This window comes from Cervus canadensis, chromosome 14 (assembly GCF_019320065.1).
Source record: "Cervus canadensis isolate Bull #8, Minnesota chromosome 14, ASM1932006v1, whole genome shotgun sequence".
Classification (NCBI taxonomy): domain Eukaryota; kingdom Metazoa; phylum Chordata; class Mammalia; order Artiodactyla; family Cervidae; genus Cervus; species Cervus canadensis.
The window spans coordinates 43065117-43088495 of record NC_057399.1 but is presented as its reverse complement, the minus strand read 5'-3'; the positions used below and the strand labels follow the sequence as shown (position 1 = coordinate 43088495).

The 23379-nt window shown below is 44.7% G+C and overlaps 1 long non-coding RNA gene across 1 annotated transcript in view; it reads right to left on the bottom strand.

The window, feature by feature from the left end:
• Positions 1 to 20518, bottom strand: part of LOC122453305 — a 181224-nt gene extending 160706 nt beyond the window's left edge. The window contains exon 1 of the long non-coding RNA XR_006272997.1: positions 20415 to 20518. This is a non-coding gene — a long non-coding RNA (uncharacterized LOC122453305). The remainder of the gene's footprint in view (positions 1 to 20414) is intronic.
• Between the last annotated feature and the right edge of the window lie 2861 nt (positions 20519 to 23379).

Genomic DNA, 23379 nt, shown 5'->3' with positions numbered 1-23379 from the left:
TCCCCTTCTCCTCCCGCCTTCAATCTTTCCCAGCATCAGGGTCTTCTCAAATGAGTCAGCTCTCGGAATCAGGTGGCCAAAGTATTGGAGCTTCAGCTTCTGCATCAGTCCTTCAAATGAATATTCAGAACTGATTTACTTTAGGATTGAGCAAGATCAAAAAGAAGATCTGTGACCCCAAATGAAACTAAACCCCCACAATCCACTGGAAAGCCATCTCCAAGGACTGTTTGCAAATCCACCATGTGGAAGCCCTCCCCAGATTGTCAGTCTAGGGACACTGAAGTGCTCACCTGGGCGTGTGGAGAGTTGGGGCATGGCTCCCATAGAAGGCTGATGTGGATTTCAACTCTACTGCTTACTTTCTCTGTGACCTTAGTCAAACTGCAATGGTCTTAATCCCTTAAGGGCAAAATGGGAAAATTATTAGTGGCCTGACGTCTGACACGACTGAGCGACTGAACTGAACTGACTGAACTGACGTCCATCAGGTAGCAAACGCGAACGTGCTTCGGAAAAAAGCGATGCGGTTTAAAAAAAAAAAAAAAGGCAGCTGTTGCTATTATGATAAATCAAAAGTAAGACCAGTGTGTATTTCATAAGATAAAACCTGAGGCGCTGGCCTCTGGGAGCACCTCTTTTAGAGCTGGTGGGGAGGCTGCTGTGGAGATGGCGCGGCCTGACTGGCCTCCATGTCTGCGGGAGCGGCTGTGCCTCGGGATCGCAGAGCGGTGCATTGTGGGAGAGCCCACAGCTTGCCTATTGCCTACACAGCCAATCTGAAACCACGCTCCCGTTTTATATCGGCGCAGAGCTTCCCAGGTGGCGGTAGTGGTAAAGATCTCGCCTGCCAACACAAGAGACATAAGAGATGCGGGTTCGATCCCTGGGTTGGGAAAATCCCCTGGAGGAGGGCATGGCAACCACTCCAGGATTCTTGCCTGAAGAATCCCATGGACCGAGAAGCCTGGCAGGCTATACAGGCAGGCTACAGTCCGTAGGGTCGCAAAGAGTCAGACACGACTGAAGAGATTTAGCATGCAAGCAGGCAAAAGTTAATTAACCGTGTTGTGTAATTTCAGGTGTATAGGCAAGTGATTCAGTTATACATATACATGCATCTATTCTTTTTCTAATTCTTTTCCCATTTAGGTTATTACAGAATATTGAGCAGAGTTCCCCTATACAGTAACTTCTTGTTGGTTACCTTTTTTTTTTAATAATATATTTTTTTAATGTGGACCATTTTTAAAGCCTTTATTGAATTTGTTACAATATTGCTTCTGTTTTATGGTTTGGGTTTTTGGCCACAAGACATGTGGGATCTCAGCTTCCCAACCAGGTATTGAACCCACGCCCTGTGTACTGGAAGGCGAAATCTTAACCACCAGACTTCCAGGGAAGTCCCTGGTTATCTACTTTAAATATAGCAGTGTGTAGATGTTAATCCCAAACTCCCAAATCTATCTATCCCAATCTCCCCCACCCTTCCACCCTAGTAACCATAAATTTGTTCTCTAAGTCTGTGAGTCTGTTTCTGGACACACTCTTTAGAAAGAGCTGCGGGTACTCCGTGATGAAAAGGATTCCAACACTTGGGCTTACTTTGAGACAGTTTTCCCAGAGCCAATCCTGCCTTAGAATTTTGCTGAGGAATTTTACTTCGTTTTTTGAGGGGAAGAAGGCAGTTGAGACAATTACAACTCTATTCTGGAGGTGTAACAACAGCTCTGGTCTGGCCTGTGTTTCACCCCCATCTAGCCTTCAGGCTTCACCTAAAGTCTCCTATGGGAAACAGGCCTGAGAGTTTGTATCTTTGTGGGTCTATTACAAGGTCTTTTTGTGTTCTGCTTCTCAAGTTTCTGAGTCTGTAACTTGTGAAAGAAAACTGGCAAAGCACCTCTTTAGACAGAAGTCACCTTGAAATTCACTACCTCTTCCTCCTCTGAGGACCAAGGGGTAGGACCCTGATAGAGACGGCCCTCACCCTTCCAAACACGTCTGGGCTGTATGAAGGTGACTCATGTAGGCCAGCGAGGACCCCCCACAAGTCAGGCTGTCACTGCAGGGTAGCAGGCAAGGGGCTGAGCCATAGAGGGAGGAAGAGGCCGGCGAGTGTTCTCACGGTGGCCGGTGAGGGGAGAGTGGAAGGATGTGGTCATGGGGAGAGAGGAAAGAAAGATGAATGGGGCCTGAGTCAGTCATAGGCTAAAGCAAACAGGAAGGTTTTAAAGTGAGATTTGAGGAGAGGAAGTGGTTCTGAGCAAGGGAGGGAGAGAGTTCCAGAGATCTGTCTTGGAAAAGAGCTACTCTTCATTTTTTTGGATAGTCCTACTCATGTGAATATTTCTTGGCGGTACTGACAGATGGGTGAACCAATTTTTTTTATTATTATTATTTTTTAAATCACAACTGGCTCCAACCTTCCCCCTAGAACTTGAACCAAAAAGGATTAAGACTTTCAGTTTGAAAACATTCAGTGTATTCATTTGTGTTAAATTGTGCTGCTGTCTGCTGCTCTTAGCAAACACTCAGGGCCACCCAGATGAAGGGAGCACGGAGAGCGGGGTGGCTTGTCCAACTGAGGTCTTCTCTCGAATACTATGTCCACTGCACCTCCCCTCGTCCAGGGAACGTGATCCTGGGAGAGCTTAGCATCTTTCTAAATCTTTCTAAACTGCCAGATGTGGAATTATGATTGGCTAACTTTCTACCTGGGAAGAGGGGCTGTGTACAGTGAAGGTAGGGAAGAGGGACAGAGGTACAGGACTGGGGAGTAAAGGCTAGGGTTTTTCACTTGGCATTCCCATGGAAAGCATAAAAACACAGATCCAACCCAGTAAAGGGCAACCTTTGATAAATGCACAGTGCTCTGCCTTCTGAGAACTAATCTTGGGACAGTTTTAAAAGCCAAAACAAAAAACAAAAAGACTTCTAAATGAAGGACTTAAAAATGGCAAATCCTTCCAGCTCCTTGGTGAAGTCCCCTTCCCAAGACGGTTTATCAGAAATTGTTTTGATCATATTGTGTAAGATAATAAAATCCTCTGGGCTTCAACAGCTAAGAGGCATTACTTTTGCTTCTTGTTTCTTGATTATGGGAACTGAACCTTCATAAGCCTCATTTTTCTTATCTGTAAAATGGGAGTAACAAGCTTTGCTTCCACCTCAAAAGATTTTACATGTTTGAATTTACATCTGGATGTGTACATGGAAGAATATTATTTACAATAGCAGAACTTTTTGTAGAACAACAATTAATGACATCCAGGTTGTCATTTGTTTCTTCCCAGTCTAAAACTGAACTTGGGCATGACCAACCCTAATGTGGGATCATTTTTTATTGAGTTGTAAAATAAACTATATAAATAAAAGCCACAGTTTTTTTCTGTGCTCTATCCACATTATCTATTATGAAATCCAAACTCACTCCATGCTGCAATAAAATTTCTAACCTTAGTGATCACATTTTAAATGCTTATATTATTTTTAATAGCTTATTGAGATAGGATACACGTGTCCTTATAGACAGGTTTTACCACTATCCAAAAGGACAGTGCTCTTATGAAACCTTCCATAAGCCAAAACGGCATGAAGCAAAGAATCAATTACCTAAGGACACATCTTGTTAACCAATGCATGAAATAAATCAGGATAAAACACAGATGCTCACAGACTCAGGTCAAAGCTATGGTGGCTTGATGCTGAGATGCTGTGTGTGGTTCCCTGGAAGGAACCCCAAGGGGCCACTCTTGTCAGCCCCTATAACAGCTCACTGCAAAACCAACTTTGGACGTTATTTTCACTTTTTGTCTTTTTCTGTAAAAGTGAAATTGTCTTTGGATTTCTTTCTGGTTAACGAAATGGGTACTAATACAGGTCTTTTGTAAAAGTGAGGTGGCGAAAAGTGAACTTTCAAAAAAGCAGAAGATACCTGTATTATTTTTTTTGTACTTTTAAAACTTTATTGTCAAATATAGTAGTCACTAGCCTTAAATGGCTACTAAAAGTTAAATTTAACTTGGTAATAGCTTGGCATGATTAAAAATCTAGTTCCTCAGTCACACGAATCACATTTCAGTTCTTCAGTAGCAGAATGTGGCTAGTGGCCATGGATTAGACAGTAAAAACATGGACTGTTTCCATCACTGCACAAAGTTCTATTTTAGAAACATTGTTCTAAAATCCTGTCCGGGGACTTGGTTGTCCAGTGGTTAAGAATCTCCCTGCTAATCCATTGTTAATGCAGGGGACATGGGTTCAATCCCGGTCTGGGAAGATCCCACACACCATGGGGTAATTAACGCCACAAGTAACAACTATTGAGCCCATGTGCCCTGTTCAACAACTGAAGCCCATGTAACCAGAGCCCTGCGCTCTGCAACAAGAGAAGCCACCACAACAGGAAACCCAGGCACCAAAACTAGAAAAGTCCATGCACTGCAACTAAGACCCAGGGCAGCCATAAATAAATAAAATACTGTTAAGCATTGCTGTTCAGTCAAAAAGTCATGTCTGACTCTCCGTGACCCCACGAACCGCAGTATACCAGACATCCCTGTCCTTTAAATCTCCTGGAGCTTGCTCAAACTCATGTCCATTAAGTCGGTGATGCCATCTAACCATCTTATCCTCTGTTGCCCCCTTCTCCTCTTGCCCTCAATCTTTTCCAGCATCAGAGTCTTTTTCAGTAAATCGGCTCTTTGCATCATGTGGCCAAAATACTGGAGCTTCAACTTCAGCATCAGTCCTTCCAACGAATATTCAGAGTTGATTTCTTTTAGGATTGACTGGCTTGATCTCCTTGCAGCCCAAGGGACTCTCAAGAGTCTTCTCCAGCACCACAGTCCAAAACCATCAATTATTCAAGGCTCAGCCTTCTTTCTGGTCCAACTCACACATCCAAACCTGACTCTTGGAAAAACCACAGCTTTGACTAGACAGGCCACTGTTAGTAAAATAATGTCTCTGCTTTTTAATATGCTGTTTAGGTTTGTCAAAGCTTTTCTTCCAAGGAACAAGCGTCTTTTAATTTCATGGCTGCAGTCACCATCCAGTCACCATCCACAGTGAATTTGGAGCCCAAGAAAATAAAATCTGTCACTGCTTCCACTTTTCCCTCATCTATTTGCCATGAAGTGATGGAATCAAATGCCATGATCTTAGTTTTTGAATGTTGAGTTTTAAGCCAGGTTTTTCACTCTCCTCTTTCACTTTCTTCAAGAGGTTCTTTAGTTCATCTTTGCTTTTATGCCATCTGCATATCTGAGGTTGTTGATATTTATCCCGGCAATCTTGATTCCAGCTTGTGATTCATCCAGCCCAGCATTTCACATGATGTAGGAGGGTGACAATATACCACCTTGACATACTCCTTTCCCAATTTGGAACCAGTCCATTGTTCCAGGTCCAGTACTAACTATTGCTTCTAACTGCACACAGATTTCTCAGGAGGGAGGTAAGGTGGTCAGGTATTCCCATCTCTTTAAGAATTTTCCACAGTTTGTTGTGATCCACATGGTCAAAGGCTTTAGTGAAGTCAATGAAGAAGAAGTAGATGTTTTTTTGGAATTCCCTTGCTTTTTCTATGATCCAACAGATGTTGGTAATTTGATCTTTGGTTCCTCTGTCTTTTCTAAATCCAGCTTGTACATCTGGAAGCTCTCGATTCACACACTGCTGAAGACTAGCTTGAGGGATTTTGAGCATAATCTTGCTAGCATGTGAAATGAGTGCAATTGTACAGTAATTTGAACATTCTTTGGCATTGCCTTTCTTTGGGATTGGAATGAAAACTGACCTTTTTCAGTCCTATGGCCACTGCTAAGTTTTCCAGATTTGTTGGCATATTGAGTGCAGCACTTTCACAGCATCATCTTCTAGGATTTGAGAAGCTCAGCTGGAATTCCATCACCTCCACTAGCTTTGCTCATAGTAATGCTTCATAAGGCCCACACTCCAGGATGTCTGGCTCTAGGTGAGTGATCACACCATCATGGTTATCCCAGTCATTAAGAACTTTATTGTACAGTTCTTCTGTGTATTCGTGCCACCTCTTCTTAATCTCTTCTGCTTCTGTTAGGTCCTTGCTGTTTCTGTCTTTTATTGTGCCCATCTTTGCAAGAAATGTTTCCTTGGAATCTCTAATTTTCTTGAAGAGATCTCTAGTCTTTTCCATTCTATTGTTTTCCTCCATCTCTTTGTATTGTTCACTTAAGAAGGCTTTCTTATCTCTCCTTGCTATTCTCTAGGACACTGCGTTCAGTTGAGTATATCTTTCTCTTTCTCCTTTGCCTTTAGCTTCTCTTCTTTTCTCAGCTATTTGTAAGGCCTCCTCAGACAACCATTTTGCCTTGTTGCTTTTCTTTTCTTGTGGATGATTTTGGTCACTGCCTCCTGTACAATGTTCCAAACCTCTATCCATAGTTCTCCTGGCATTCTATCTACCAGATCTAATCCCTTGAATTTATTTGTCAGCTCCACTGTATAATCATAAGGGATTTGATTTAGGTCATACCTGAATGGCCTAGTAGTGTTCCCTATTTTCTTCAATTTGAGCCTGAATTTTGCATTAAGGAACTGATGGTATGAGCCACAGTCAGCTTCAGGTCCTGTTTTTGTTGTCTGTATAGAGCTTCTCCATCTTTGGCGAAGATGGTAAGGAATATAATCATTCTGATTTGATAGTGACCATCTGTTGATGTCCACGTGTCGAGTCATCTCTTGTGTTGTTGGAAGAGGGTGTTTGCTATGACCAGTGCATTCTCTTGGCAAAACTCTGTTAGCCTTTGCCCTGCTTCATTTTGTATTCCAAGGCCAAATTTGCCTATTACTCTAGGTATTTCTTGACTTCCTACTTTTGCATTCCTGTGCCCTATGATGAAAAGGACACCTTTTTTTGATGTTAGTTCTAGAAGGTCTTGTAGGTTTTCATAGAACCGTTCAACTTCAGCTTCTTTAGCATTAGTGGTTGGGGCATAGACTTGAATTACTGTGATATTGAATGGTTTGCCTTGGAAACGAACCAAGATCATTCTGTCACTTTTGAGATTGCATCCAAGTACTGCATTTCAGACTCTTTTCTTGAGTGTGAGAGCTACTCCATTTCTTTCAAGGGCTTCTTGCCCATAGTAGTAGATATAATTGTCATCTGACTTAAATTCGCCCATTCCCATCCATTTTATTTCACTGATTCCTAAGATGTCAACATTTACTCTTGCCTACTCCTGCCTGACCACTTCCAATTTACCTTGATTCATGGACCTAACACTCCAGATACATCCACAACTGAGTGTCCTTTCTGCTTTGGCTCAGCCTTTTCATTCTTTCTGGAGCTATTTCTCCACTCTTCCCCAGTAACATAATGGACACCTACCAACCTAGGAAGCTCATTTTTCAGTGTCATATCTTTTTGCCTTTTCATACTGTTCATGAGGTTCTCAAGACAAGAATACTGAAATGGTTTGCCATTCCCTTCTCCAGTGGACCATGTTTTGTCAGGCCCTGACTAGCAGGGACAAGGTCCATGAAGCCAGAGGACATGCTTGGTGCCCTGGATATCCCACTGCTGGTCCTCTTGAGTTTGTAAATCTTCACCAGCCACTGGGTGTTGATCAATGTGCCACCTGGCAGCCTGGGAAAAGACCCTGGTGGAGTTGTTGGCTGGAGCTGATCGATGTTGGAGGATGCCTAGAAGCGGAGGGCTCTCTGGTCTCTCTGCTGCCCCTGGCCACCCTGGGGCCAGTCAAGCACACCTCAGAGATATTGTGGGTTAGGGTCCAAATCACCACCATAAAGCAAATACCACAATAAGATGAGTCAAATGAATTTTGTGTTTTCTTGGTGCATATAAAATTTATGTTTACACTATCCTGTGGTCCATATATTAAGTGTGCAATAAAAGCCTTATGTCTAAAAAAAGTACATTCTTTAGTTAAAGACTTTATTGTTTTTTAAAAAAAAAAAAAAGGTAACTATCATCTGACAATGCAGCGTTGCCACCAACTTTCAATTTGTAAAAACCACAATGTTTGTCAAGTGCAAAAATAAGCTATGCCTGTATGTGTGCGTGTGTGTGTGTGTGTGTGTGTGTGTGTGTGTGTGTGTGTGTTAGTCACTCAGTCATATCCAACTCTGCGACCCCATGAACTGTAGTCTGCCAGGCTCCTTTGTCCATGGGATTCTCCAGGCAAGAATACTGGAGTGGGTAGCCATTCCCTGCCCCAGGGTATCTTCCTGACCCAGGGATTGAACCCAGGTCTCCTGCATGGCAAGCAGATTCTTAATCATCTGAGCCACCAGGGAAGCCCTACACCTGTATAGTCATTACAAAATTTTGGAAAATACATAAAACCACGAAAAAGAGAAATATATTTCTTATTTTCTTACTACCCAATGAAAACCACTATTAGCTTCTTTACAATGTTTTCCTTTTTCTGCACATCTGTATCTTTCATTTTGTTTACATTGCATGGTTGTGATCTAAACAACATTATAATGTTACAGTCTGCCTTTTTAACAGTAAAATATAAACATACTTCCATGTTATTTTCTCCTGTTCAGAAACATTGTCAGTGGCTGGAGAATAATACATTAAATAGTGATACCATTATCCTATTGTTAGGCATAAACAGGGCACAGGTTTGAATTTCTTTTAAATAAAAGTAAATTTTAAAACGATACCATTCGCCAGCTTAAAGGGGGCAGAGAAATTGCTTCATTCTATGGCAGTGTGTCATCAATTGCTTTTTACTAGAAACATACACAAAAGCCAGGAACAGCTAGCTGATATCCAGGAATAATCCACCTGAACCAGTAGGGGCCTTCTACCCACCTGAGCTCCTGAACATGCTGGGGGCTGCACACAGGCCATCAGGCCTCAGGACACCCGTCTCCCACGACTTGAAGGCTGTGCTCAGCAGACACTAAGTGAGGGCAACCTGCTGCAGAATGAGGATAATCATCATGAAATTACACGTTTTATTTGCCAAAAGCTAAGGCGGAAGGATCATGCGCTAGCAGAGCATTCTCTCTGTGACATCCCATGAGCCTCCCCGGGCTGAGGAGGTGAGTCACCTGAAAGGGCCCCCCACAGCACCTGGCACGCTCTCCGGCAAGCTTCCAGAAGCCCCCTCTGCAGGCGCTTATCCTCCTGCACAGACTGCTCCTCCATCCCCTCTGGAGGACCCTCTCTGCTTCCAGGACTCTGAGGGTCCAGGGCCCCAGGCTCCATCTTTGGACCTCACTCTCTGTCAGGTGATGTCAGCCAGCTTCCTGGCTTTAACAATCGTGAAAGTGAAAGTTGCTCAGTCATGTCTGACTCTTTGCAACCCCATGGACTATATAGTCCATGGTATTCTCCAGGGCAGAATACTAGCCGTTCCCTTCTCCAGGGGATCTTCCCAACCCAGGGATCGAACCCAGGTCTCCTGCATTGCAGGTGGATTCTTTATCAGCTGAGCCACAAGGGAAGCCCAACAGAAAACCAGGTAAGGGGGTCATGAGGACCCCCAAATTTCTCTCTGCCTCATGATCTCTTTTGGAACTCCAGTTTCTCAGACCCCCTGAACATTTTCTATAGGCATATCTCCCACTTCAAAAGTAAAATGTAATTCTATCCCATTCTTCCCAACAAACAAAAGAACAAACCTGGGGGACAGGTGACAACTTTTTAAAAAATCTGGGGTCCTTTTGCTCTCACATTTCTCTATCATCAAGCTCATCATTAAATCCCACAAGTTCAATCTTCCCTCTCTCTGCCACCCTGGCAGAGGGGCTGGTGTCCTAATTGGTCTGTGTTTCCACACATGCCCCTCAGGGCACTCCTTCTCCACCCAGGTGGGTCCCCCTGCCCCACTCTGCCTGGGGTGTTCGAAAATACACAGGAGCAGTTGGGGTTGTCACAATAACACCTGTCGCCTTTAGTGCCTAGGGATCAGTATCCTAAATGTTAAGATGGTCCCTCACAGCTAAGTATTATCCATCCCCAAATGCTAAGAGCTCAGCACTGAGAAGCTGGAAGCAGACAGATCCTTTTAAAACTAAAGTCGATTTTGTTAGCCACTGTTCAAAGCCTCCCATGGATCCCCACCCCACGCAGAATAAAACCCAATTTCATACCATGACCTTAGGAGGTCTCCCCTGATCTACCCTCCCCTCTCAGTCCCCAACTCCAGCTCCCCACGTGGAGTCTGGCTCTCCCTGATCTGGGCCTTCACACCGTCTGCTCTGGCTTCCTGGGAGCCTCCACCTGTCCACCCGCCTCCTGCACTCAATCTGCTCGAAGGTCACCTTGAAGGCCTTTCTGCCATCGCTGTCTCTAATAGACCCCACCTCAGCAGCCCCTGGGGGGTTGTCCCTCTTGCTTTCCTTCTTAAGGTGGCAAGACAGTGGGTTCCCAGGGTGTGGTGCCAGGAGCCCTCTGTCCTTTCTGGCCATGGTCTGGCTGCTGCCTATGAAGCCATATCAGACCAACTTCTGATATCAAGGCAGCACCCAGGGCTCAGAGAGTGGGTCTGGAGAAGGACCACAATCCTCCACGCACTCAAAGATGTGAAGGCCTTGTGAGCACACTTGGAAAAATTGCAGGAAAAGGCAGGTAGGTTGTAGGAGGTCAGAGAGGGCAGCATCAGGCCCAGCCACAGGTTCTGGGAACCAGCTCCAACCCCCTCCCCCTTGACAAAGGTCAGCTCAGCCCCAAACTGAAATGAGAGCACTAACAGGGACTAGAAATGAATGCATCTATTATACAAGAGGCAACCCACTGGGGGAAAAGGATGGCCAGATTTACACTCATCTGTGGACTCAAAAATCTTCTGAAACTGTGCCTTAAAACTCTTCACTCTAAAAAGCTTGTGAAATGAAGAAGCGTGGCCACAGTAAGGCAGTCGCAGCATCGCCAGGGCCGCAGCAGGTGTCAGATTCACATCAGGAGCTCTCTCTGCCCAGCAGTGCGGCGTTTGGGGATTCGGCCTTCATGACAAACAGCAGCTGCTGTCACCCCTGATGGTGAGGGACCACACTCAGGAGGCAGGCTGACCGCCAGACTGCTTTTTGGAGAGGCAAAGGAGTGTGAGGGAGGGAGAAGAGAGGCAGGTGTTCCTTGACCTGTATCTGTGCCTCACATCCTGCCAAGTTATTTCCATCCTCACATCCTGAAAACAAGCATACAAGGATGGGAGACTGAAGCTTGGATGGGTGTAGTCACTCGTCCAAGGCCATGGCAGTGGCAGAGCTGAGATGGGAGCCTTTACTAGTCTTCACTCCCCTGGACCCCTCCCCATCTGTCAGTTACACTCTCCCTCCCCAAAAGCAATCTCATGAAGCAGGAGGTGGGAGAAGATGTGAGATGGGCAGAAATGTGACAGGGGCTACTCAAGGCTCAGCAGGCCTGGGCACTAGTCCAGATGGTGGGTGACTCTGGGCAGGTCCGCTGAGCTCTGGGCGTAGCTCAGACAGTAAAGAATCCACCTGCAATGCAGGAGACCCGGGTTTGATCCCTGGGTCAGGAAGATCCCCTGGAGAAGGGAATGGCAACTAACTCTAGTATTTTTGCCTGGAGAATCCCATGGACAGAGGAGCCTGGCAGGCTACAGTCCATGGGGTTCCAAAGAGTCAGACATGACTGAGTGACTAACACTTCCACTTTTTACTTTGCTGAGCTCTACAGCCTCAGATTCTTCATCTGTCTCTAGTGGACCTACCTGGAGATCCCCAAGAGTTCCCAGCTCTAATATTCTTTGATCTTCAGAACTCACACCCATCGGTGAGAATTTATCCAGCTACAACTTTGAGAAAAATTATTCCCGCAGATACAAGTCTCAGATTGTTAGGGCTTTGCAAATGTTACCATTCCAGCAACAAAGTATGAATAGAATATTCTTGGCCAGGGAAGGGTATTTGGAAAGAGCAGAAGTCCGTCTGTCAGTATCGGGCTTAAATGGGCTGAATGACGAGCAGGGTGATGGGAGGAGGGACTCTGGAAAGGCTCATGGTCTGTTTGAAAAGAAAAAGCGTTTTAATGGGATGTGCTCACTGACGCTGGATTTTAATGACCTCTCAAAGTGTAACTGGGGAGAGAAGGGGAGTTAAGGAAGAGGGTTTGTGGAGTGAACAGAGAGGAAGAAAGAAAAAGTGATAAAACCAAAACAAATTCAGCCCATCAAGTAAAGCACAGGCCTGTGGAGGGAGGCCACAGTTGACTCTCCATATTCTAATGCCTGAAATTAGGTTTGAAAAACAAACACTTCATTTTAAAAACAAAAAAGCTCCAGTGTCTAGAGGGCACATCAGTTAGTTAACCTCCTTAGGCCTCAAGCTTCTTCATTTCTGGTGGGAAAAGTTTGTACTTCATGAGGGTTTCGTGAACACGAAGCTGCACGTGTGTAACTCAGCAGTGATTTTAACATGAAAGTGCTGTCACTCATTCGGTGATAAGAAAGAGCCTCAAGGAATAGTGACCTCATGGGCAGCAGCAGGCGAGGACGGCCAGACTGTCAAGGCCAGTGTCCCCAGTGAGAGTCCCACGGCCTTATGCTAGAGAAACTGCAGCAGGATCTGGGACCAGGACAAAGGTTGTTCTCCTCGAAGTTTTTCTTCCTCTATGCCCCAGCCCCTTTGGATGGAGACAGGCAATTCAGAGGGATGGAGAGGACCCACAGACATGGGGCTTTCCACTACCCCGGATGGAAGGAGCTCAAGCCAGGTTTAGTTGGTAGATGACAGAGATATGACATCACTTGTATCCGGAGATGATGAGTACAGTATAAGTGGTTGAGAATGCTGGGGATGGATTTCAGATTTGTCATGGCACACTCAAGATGGGTAACAAGGAGAGTTTGATAAAGAGATTTTTTTAAAACGTAGTGTGGGCTGACTTTAGGAAAAACAACAAAGGAAGAGGTAGGTGGTACCTGAGAGCTAGACGTAGAGAGCTGTTATCAACAGGGCCCCAAAGGGCGGGGGTGGGGGGCAGTAGAACCCTGAGAAACAGCTCCCTAGAGATGGGAAACCAGAGCAAGCCCATCCAGGCCACTGAGAAGGTAAGTTGAGAGTGGATGGCGGGGAGAGAGCACGGCCTGGGGCCCTCCTGGGACAAGGTACAAACTGAGGCCCGGGGCCTGCTGCTGGCTGTAAACACACATCATCCCCCAAACTACTTGTAGGTAAGTAAATTGAAGTCAGAGGGGAGAGGTGATAAAGAGGATAATCAAACATACAAATGAAACTAGAGTCCTCTCCGTGTGGGGTTGTGGCCTAAATGCCTCCTTGGAATCATTGCTAATTCTCCTGTCCACCACACTCACTACGTGCCAGGCACAGTTCTAAGTCTCTTAAACATTTAAATCCTCACAGCCACTCGATTAGGTGGATTCTATTATTATGCCCACTTTACAGATGAGGAACCTAAACCTTTAGAGAGAGAAAGTCATTTAGCTAAGATCACAGGGGCTAGTCAGTGGCAGAACTGAGGTCTGAACACTGAGAACTTCACCCCAAATCTAATATAATAGATAATCTGAGCTAATGGATAATCTGATCTAATGGATCTAATCGATAGCCTCTAATGGAGAACTGTCAGAGGGAGACCCTTGAAGAAACGGAGGGGTCTTGTCACTGTTATAAGGCAGCAGGATGCAAGGTCATCACTTATTTGCTGGAATGGGGCATCTTCTGCCTGTGCCTCCAGCTCAATCTCCAAGGTGGGCACCACCAAGGGGACCCCCTGACCTCCCTCTCCCCCAGCTAGGTCTCCTAGAGTGTTCTGGTGGGGAGGCTGAAGCACATGTGGGGCACACCAACCCAGCCCACCAGCCTGCGCCTTCTCTGGCCAGCCCAGCTGCCACGCAGGGTGCATGTGTCTACATCAGTCCACCTGGTCAGACAGTGTGCCCTGAGCACACGCTAAGCCCCTTAATTGTGCTCCCCAGGAGGTGCACAGGTCAGACTGATGAATTCTTGGACAGGAGGCAGCTCAAGTTTGGCCTCCAATGTCAAATTTTGATGAGTCCATTGGTGCTTTGCCTGAATCTTAAGAGCTCATCGCTGGACACAGCAGAGACTCACAACTCTGTTCCTCACCCAGGCACCCTCCATGTGTCCTTTCCTACTGGGGCCTTGCTTCCAGATTCAGTGTCAATGCTGGCAATGTACTGATCCTTATGCATCTGCATTCCCTCCCCAGTCCAGAGCCAAGGATTCCAAGTATCAGATGAGGAACAGGATACAGTAATGAGATGATGTATGACATGTGCGATGACAATAGAGTACATTTACTGATCTCTTAATAGGGGCCAGGTTCTGACAAAAAGTGTTTCTTATGGATTACTTACACAGGTACTTTTGATCCCTATTTTACCCTTGAGGAAACTGAGGCTGAGAAAGGACAGGATATTCACCTGAGATGTCAGGATTTCAATCCAGGGAGTAGTGACTCTAAGCCACTCTAACATTCTCCCTCCTCAGACAACAAAGGACTTAGTATGCCTGCATCAACCATTCGAGTTCATTTCAGAAGTGGTGGAAATGACAGAAGGTGGTGATGGTCATATTTGCCATTATGGAGAAAAGGAGGTCAGCATGGAGGCTCTCATGATGCTGGAAGGATGAATAACAAAGGTCACCTGCATTAAAGCAATGATAGAAGGCAGTGAGGAGAGGCAGGTCTAGGAGATACTGGAGATAATAGAACAGACTTGTTAGGTGGGAGATGGATAGAGGGGTGCAGGGTGAAAGGGAGAAGTTTAGGACCCTCCCAGTTTTCTGCCTTGAGAAGCTTCATATATAAATGGCCACCAGGCAAAAGAGATTTCAGGAAGGAGACAGATTTAAGGATACCTGGAGAGAGATTAGTGGGTTTTCTCATTTAAGAAAGAAGTGAGAGAGCTCCCGGTAAAGTGCCTTGTTTCTCAGGCTCAAGAAACGGTATCTTCCTTTAGGGCAAGGCTCTCAGAGAGTGTCTGCAGCCCGGGGAAGAAGTGTGATTGTATTTAATCTTTTGTCAGTGAAGAGTAATGGGAGTGAAGGGTGAGAGGACACCCAGGTGACAGGTGACAGGAGCTCGTGGAGTTAGGAAGGAGTTACAGAAAGCAGTAGTTCCGCTGGTTTTATCTCAGGCCAGCCCCCTCTCTGGATCCATCAGCAGTCAGCCAGCAGCACTGAGTGGTCACAGTTCCCCTCACTCCTCAGTCTCCAAGAGAAGAACGCAACCGGCACTCCAATACCCAGCCCTGGCATGTGCCCTGGGCTTTACCATCTCTGCCAAACATCCAATTGCCATACCTCACCTTACCTTGAGTTCCCCGTGGCACCTGTAGTTCTAAACCACAAGCCTTCTGCTTGCACCCAGGGTGTGTTTGGCACTGCCTGGAGACATGTTTTATTGTCACACCAGGTAGGGTGGAGGCTTTCTACTGGCATCCAGTGGGAAGAGGCCAGGGATGCTGCTAAACTTCCCATGAACTGCAGGACAGTCCCACAACAAGGTATTCCTGGCTGAAAATGTCAGTAGTACTGAGGCTGAGAGACACCCAGCAGGATCAAGATCCCACTGCCCATAGTGGCTAAGACTCTACATTCCCAATGCAGGGGGCCCAGGTTCCATCTCTGGTTGGGGAACTAGATCCCACATGCCACAACTAAAAGTTTTCATGCTGGAACTAAGACCCGTCCCCGCCCCGACCCCCAACTCCGGGGCAGCCAAACAGATAAATATATAAAAATAAATTACAAAAAAAGAGAAAGAAAATTCAAAGCAATGAGTAGGGCAACATGGCAACAAGGAGGAGAACAGGCTTTCTGAGCACAGAAAGTGGCCTGCTCTCCAGATTCTAACCCCTGGTTGCAGCCCCCTTCCAAAACCAGGCTCCTGAGGTTCCCGGGGAATTGGAATTACAGGGAATGCACACAGCCCGGGACCGCCGTGAGTGGTCCTCCTCTGAGCTCAGTCCTCCCTGAGCACTTCCTCTTGGTGGGAGGGAACAAGATGGCTGCAGATGTATCCAACGTGAAGGGAAATCTTTGCTGGTGTCACGGCTAGGGGATTACATCTGCCTACAGTTACAGGATGTATCACTTGCAGAGAATTCCTTCCACAACATACTCAAAGAACCCAAAAAAAGTATTAAATAGCTGGCTAAATTCAATCTATATTTTTCATCCTTTTTTTTTTTTACTCCTGTAGTTTTTCACCAAAGTCCACTTTGACGTGCCATTAAAAGAAAACCCTTTGTGTATAAGCAATAGATTTAGAAAGAAAAAAAAAAACTGATATATCGAACAACCCAATGTATACGATTTGGAAGAAGTAACCGGATCCTCTACTCTGGCAGGCTGTAAACTGGGCTAGGGAGGGACATTGTTTTTCTTTTGGTCATTCTGCCAAGTTAAAAAGGAAGTTGGAGATTAGAACAAAATATTTAAATCAAAAATGAATCCTTCAATGAAAGTTGCTTGATCCCTTTTGCTACCACCCCCTGCCTCCCTTCCCCCTTATTGGAAGCATATTTCTCTTTGAAAAGAAGTAGTGTATTGTTGCTGAATAGAAGGGGGACAGCCCACTGGGGAGACACACTGATCTCATCATTTTAAAAGTGGGAGATAAATGACCCCTTCCCAATCAAATGCTGTTTCTGCACATTCTCAGAATAAATGGCACAGTTTTCCCTAGTGAGCAAGGAGTGCTCTCCCTGAAGCTGGGTTTGCCTATGCTAGCCATTCTCCCAGCTCCAGGGACAAGGTAAGTGCAACTCAGATAGTCGTATCTGAGTACTACTAGGGCATCGCATCATTCTTTGAAAGCAAGACCCAAGCAAGATCCAAGTTTCCTTCCTAATGGGAAACTTGTAGAACAGTCCTTGTGTTAAGATTCAGTATTGTGATTTCTTGGAATGTCCCTCAAATAAACAATAGATACCCTCTTTTACTGTATTTGCCAGTCTCTCCTCAGAATGACTCCACTTTTTGAAGTGGCCTGAGTAAATGTGGTCCTCCTGGTGCTGAGCTCACTTAACACACATTTAAAGGAACAATGCAAAACAAATAATGTATCGGGACTTTCTGACACCATGGCCTTCCGATTAGAAACATAGCTCTATAATTCATGGAGAAAAGAGAACCCTCCTACGTTGTTGGTGGGAATGTAACTTGGTGCAGTCACTGTGATAAACAGTATAGAGGCTCCTCAGAAAACTAAAAATAGAATTACCATATGACCCAGCAATCCCACTCCTAGGCATAAATCCAGACAAAACTATAATTCAAAAACATACAGGCACCCCTACTTTCATAGCAGCACTAGTCACAATAGTGAAGACATGAAAACAACCTAATGTCCATTGACAGAGGAATGGGTATCCATTGACAGAGGAATGGATAAAGAAGATGTGGTACATGTATACAGTAGAATACTAGTCAGCCACAAAAAAAGAATGAAGTAATGCCACTTGCAGCAACATAAATACAACTAGAGATTATCATACTAAGTGAAGTAAGTCAGAAAGAGAAAGACAAATACCATGATATCACTTATAGGTGGAATCTAAAATATGACACAAATGAAACTATCTATGAAACAGAAACAGAATCCCAGGCATAGAGAACAGGCTGGTCATTGCCAAGGGGGAGATGGCTGGGGGAGGGATGGAGTGAGAGGTTTGTTAGCAGATATAAGGTTTTATATATAGAGTGGATAAACAATAAGTTTGACTGCATAGGACAAAGAGCTATATTCAATATCCTATGGTAAAACATAATTGAAAAGAATTTATATTAAAAAGGAAATTGGTGGCTCAGTGATAAGAATCTGCCTGCCAATGCAGGAGACACAGGTTCAATCCCTAGGTCAGGAAGAACCCCTTGAAAGGAAATGGCAATTCATTCCAGTATTCTTGCCTGGAAAACCCCATGGACAGAGGAGCCTGATGGGCTACAGTCCATGGGGTAGTGAAGAGTCAGAAACAATTCAATGATTAAAACAACAACAATATATACGTATAACTGAATCACTTTGCTATACAGCAGAAATTAATACAACATTGTACATCAACTATACATCAATTTAAAAATTCATAATCCAAAAAGAGAGAATTCATGAAGGAAAAAATTAGCAAGAATGTGACTCTGGAAGAGCTCAAGCAAATGGGGCAATCAAAAGTAATTTTATTAGATCTGCTAGCATCTTTGTAACGAGTCAGATTCTACACACTTCAGTACTCATCCCCATAATTCTGTGATCTTTCAAACCAATACATCTATTGCTCTTCAATACCCTAAATATATGCTGGTATTGTAGTCTACCAATATGAATCCTACAGTCAAAACAAATAAGAGAATCAACCAAGATATGAAATTTAAGGGTACATTGATGGCATTTAATAACAACATGGCAATATAAATAATGGCTCCCCAAATGGAACAATTATATAGAATCCATATATCCTAATTGTCCTCCCCAAGCCCTCTGGCTTCACCATTCTGCGACCTTCTCTATTTCAACACTGAGCTTACATGAGAGATGATTTGGAATTATTGCACTTCCCTGACTTAACATCCCGCCAATACCTGTGCAAGTAACCTGGAAGCCTGGCACTCTTTCTTACAAGCACTAAATATTTTAGGAAAAGCTTTCAAAACTGGAAAACGTCATCATCAACAAATTCTGCTTGACAGCCCCCCAAACAGATATCTACCAGTGCAAGCCTTTGCCAAGGTCCACTTTGCTCACCTACAACAAGTCCTCGGCAGGAGACAGCCACTCAATTTTACCCAATGAGTGTGTGTGTACACGCTTCTTCTGCCTGATCTTCAATGATCTATGATAGACAACACCAAAAAGAGGCTCTCTTTCATTCTTAGATGTAAACCCCAACACCATCCTCATGGCTAGACAAACTGCACATCTCTGTATCATTTCTAATTTACCAGCTTGATAGTTCTTAATAGCACATATTTTAAAAATCTGTATTGAATACAGCCATGTCTCAGGGACTGGGCTAGAAAATTTGCCGCCATCTTCCCATCTAATCATCCTGACATCTCACTATAGAGGGTTATAATTCAATTCATTTTGCACAGGAGCAGTTGAGGCTCAGAAAGATTAAGTAACTTGTTCAAGGTCCCAGGGACCCAATTGCCTTCAATGCCTCAGCGTCTTTGCTCCAGCTGGCCCTGCTGCCCTTCCCTGCCAGTGCCACACCACTTGGCCTCTGAAGACTATCATATAAGTCTTGGTGGTGTCACTCTTCTCTCCTGTCAAAATCCTCATGATGTCATTTTCTTGCCTCACCTCCAGTCATCTTGTCATCACCTCCCACCTGCATGGCTGGGACAGTCTCTCTGGCTAATTGTGTTGCTTTCCTGACAGTACGTCCATGCCTGATACTCTGGAGCTTATGCCCTGCCAACTCACAGCTCCAAGGACAATGCTTGGATCCCTCCAAGCTCCTGAGACTCTGGTTCCACCACGAACTAACCATGTGAATCTGGGAAAGTCATTAAAACTTTTCGACAGTTTCCTTCCATTTATAACAGACAATAATCCCAGCTCTACCTCTGAAAGAAAACTCAACTGAAGATCGAATGAGACTCAAAAAGTGGCCTTTTGGGGGCATAATTCCCATGCTAAACTTCATCTCCAAACTGGCCCTGAAATGCAAATTTTCATCCAAATTTGCTCAAAATGTGGTGTTTTTGGATCTGAATCCAGTGCCGGGTTTTTTCCTCCAACACTTGCCCCTTTGCCCACAAAGAATTAAAGTTGGTCAATCCACTGTTCCTTGCAAAACCTGAGTTCATAGTTTGTGTTCCAGAAGGTGTGGCCAAGAATTCTACTCAGTAATAAACTCTGCATTTCTCATGTGTGAAATCACCAATAAGGAAATTTCAGTAAGGAGTCTTATTTTAACATCCCCAAATCATATTTAAATAATCCAATCTTAAATTTCTAGACTAAGTCATTTTCACTGAGGTAGCCAAAAGAGAAAAAAAAAAAAACAACAACAAGTTTTGGAAGCATGAACTGTTGAGAATCCTGGTGCTCAGACTGGTTCAGAACAAAATAAATACCTGAGAGCCTTCAACACCTCCTCTTGATCACGCAATAAATATCCCAGCTTCTCAGCCTGACTTCCCAAACCACTTCCAGCCTCAACTGGCCTTTCCCATCTGAACTTCCCTTTCTCCTACATGAACCATTTCCTGGATTATCCACTCTTCTTTTAAAAGATCGTGCATTTTCCTTTCTCTGCATTTTCCTTCTGGTCTCCCCTCACCCAGAATGCCTCCCTGACACCCCATGACCAAAACCAACCCATCTCGTTCAAAGCTCCACTCCTTCCACGAAGCCTGCCTTCACCATGCCAGCATGAGCAGACATCTCCGTTCCCTGACAGCCGTGGCAAGCTCGCCTTCTTACTCACCGTGTGCTGCTTTCTCATGCTCCTCCTAGTGTCCACCTTGAACCATCATTAAACATCTTTCCCGTGCCCATTTTAATGTTTGGTGCCCTGTTCTGCCTGTCTACCCCAGAGCTAGCTCATGTAGCACTTCACACACAGGAGCCACTCGTTAAAAACTCGATGCTTAAATTTGACCCACGCACTTGCAAACTACTCTGATCAAAAGAAATATTTCTCATGTATGAAGCGATGGAATTGCAGAAATCTATGCCATCAAATATTTTTGGCTAAAAAGGAAGAAGTATCTTTCCACAGTCCCAGCGGAAACCATGCATGTGAATGTGTGTTTGGGGTTCAGAAGCCGAGCGAAGCTTGTTAATTTTAAAGCCACATAGACTGTTTGGCTAAGACTGTGACTCCATTTGTGTATTTCAACCACGTAAAATACACCCTGGGATTCTGGACTGAGAAAAATAGCCATATAAGGAGAAAACAAGACATTCCCTATAGCTGCCCTTGTAAAACACTCTATGATTTAACCCTCTGCTCGGACAGATCCAAGCTCCCGCACTTTACAACTGCAAACAATCAGATTCCTGGGAGGAGCTCAGCATGTGACCTGCACCACTGGGTACAGAGGATAGCAAACAAACCTGCAGGTCACACAGGGGGCAGAACGACCAGAGCTTTGCAGCCGCCTGCCTTTCTCTCTGCACTGGGCTGTCCCAGCCAGAGCTGCAGAGCAGGAACCCAGATGAGCTCCAGCCCAGAGATAACTCAGGGGGGCTAGTTAATCCTTTTTTCCTTCCAGGACACAGGGATCTGGGGTCTGCCTCCACCTTCCAGGTGACAGTGCATCCATCTACAGAAGCCTTCCCTTGAGGAGGTGAGAAGGGAGACGGGGGATCAGGGAAAGGAAAGAGGGGCTCCAGGAAGAGCAGCCAGAGGCAGGCCCAGGCCGACTGTGACCCACCCCAAGAGTGCCCGTGGACAGGGGAACGATGGCAGAGCCGGGATCCACAAGAGTCCTGGGAGCGCTCTCTTTCTCCTTCTTCATCCTGATCGCTATTAATAACAACCCTGTGAGATAAGATCTTCTAATAGTAAAATGAGGTTCCGAGCAGTTCCAACGTCTCCCACAGGTAATGAGTGGGGCTATGATTAGAAATAAAGGTTTATGTTGTGGCTGACACTGCTCATTACTTTCTGCTCTCCAGTCCCATCTTCTTCCTTCCAGCAACAGAGCGACCACCTGCCCCCTTACAAAACATACTCACACACATACACACTCACACACACACACAGAGTTACTGAGGACCAACAAAGATGGCTACCCAGCTGGGGACAATGATTCCCAGCTCCCACGCAGCTCTAAGTGGTCACACGACTAAGTTACAGAGACAGGAAGGTGAGTGGAAGTAATGTGGGCAAATCCTGGGTCACATCTTCTAAAAGGAGCTCCTGGCACTTCCCATGGGCTGGAACGCAGATATGGGGATGCAGACGACAAGAAAAGAGAAGAAAGTCGAACGACTTTATACCCGGCCACCAGGGTGCCCAGCACTGTCCGCCTATATCTGGACTGGTCCCTGAGAGAGAAGGGCTTCCCTGGTGGCGCAGATGGTAAAGAATCCACTTGTAATGCAGGAGGTCTGGGTTCGACCCCTGGATCAGGAACATCCCCTGGAGGAGAAAATGGCAACCCACTCCAGTGTCCTTGCCTGGAGAATCCCATGGACAGAGGAGCCTGGTGGGCTACAGTCCATGCGAGAAATAAGCAATCTCATCTGAGTCACCGTATTTTTCAGTGTCTTTGTGACAGCAGTTTAGCCCGCACTTTAACTAATGCATGTGACTTTCTGCTGCCTCAGCTGGGCACAAAGAATCTTGAGGCCATACTAGCTTGCACTAATTTAAAAAGCAGAAGGGAAAAAAATCATGGCCAAGTTACAGAAGAGTCAGCAGTATTCACATGCCAAAATCACCCCTCCCTGAGGCAAGGCTGCAGAGGGCCTCATCCACACCAGGGAGTACTGGACAGGTTAGAGGGAATGTTGGAGAATCTAGCCCCCTCCCTCCCATAAAAGAGTGTCTGGAGGAAAGCTTGCCTTCCCAAATAAATTTCAGAGAGAAGGACCCCAAACATTTTTGAGCTGGAATCAGAAGGAATATTTAGTCAATTGTCACTATCATTCCAAAAATGACTTATTCAAATCTTCCTTAATAATTTTTAAAATTGTTTTACCTGTCTCAAGAGATGTGTTAAAACATCTCCTTCTATTATGATTGTATGTTTGACAACTAGTACTGGGAATTCAATTATTGCCTTTTATTTGAGGCTATTAGGTACATACTAGAATTGTTCTATTTTATAACAATCTTTACTACTAATCATGAATATTGCTCTAAAGTCTGGTATAAATATAATTCTACTTATCCCTTTTTTTCAATTGACAGTTCTTTTTCAATTCTTTGCCCTTGTTTTTTTCTCTGCCCTTGTATTTTAGAGGAGTCTCTTACTAACCACCTAGATTTTTTTCAACCAAGTTAATAATCTCTGTGTTTTAAGTGACACATTTAGTCCATTTATATTTATTTAGGATTTATTTCTGCCATCTTATTTTAGGCTTTGTATTTATCTTTCTGTATATGATCTTTGCTTTCTTTTTCCCTATCTCTTAATGGAGTGATCAAGTTTTCTTTGTCCCTTCTTTGCCTATCCTACCACTTTGGTAATTATTCATCTCATTTTTATGTTTGTATACACATACAACATTTTTAGACTTGAATGATCCTTACATTTTTATCACATATGCTTGACATTCCTGGAGAAGGGATGGCAACCCACTCCAGTATTCTTGCCTGGAGAATTCCATGGACAGATGGCCCTGGCAAGCTGCAGTCCATGGAGTCACAAAGACTCGGACATGACTAAGTGATTAACAAACTATACTTGACTTTAAAAATATAAAATAAGTCAGCATCT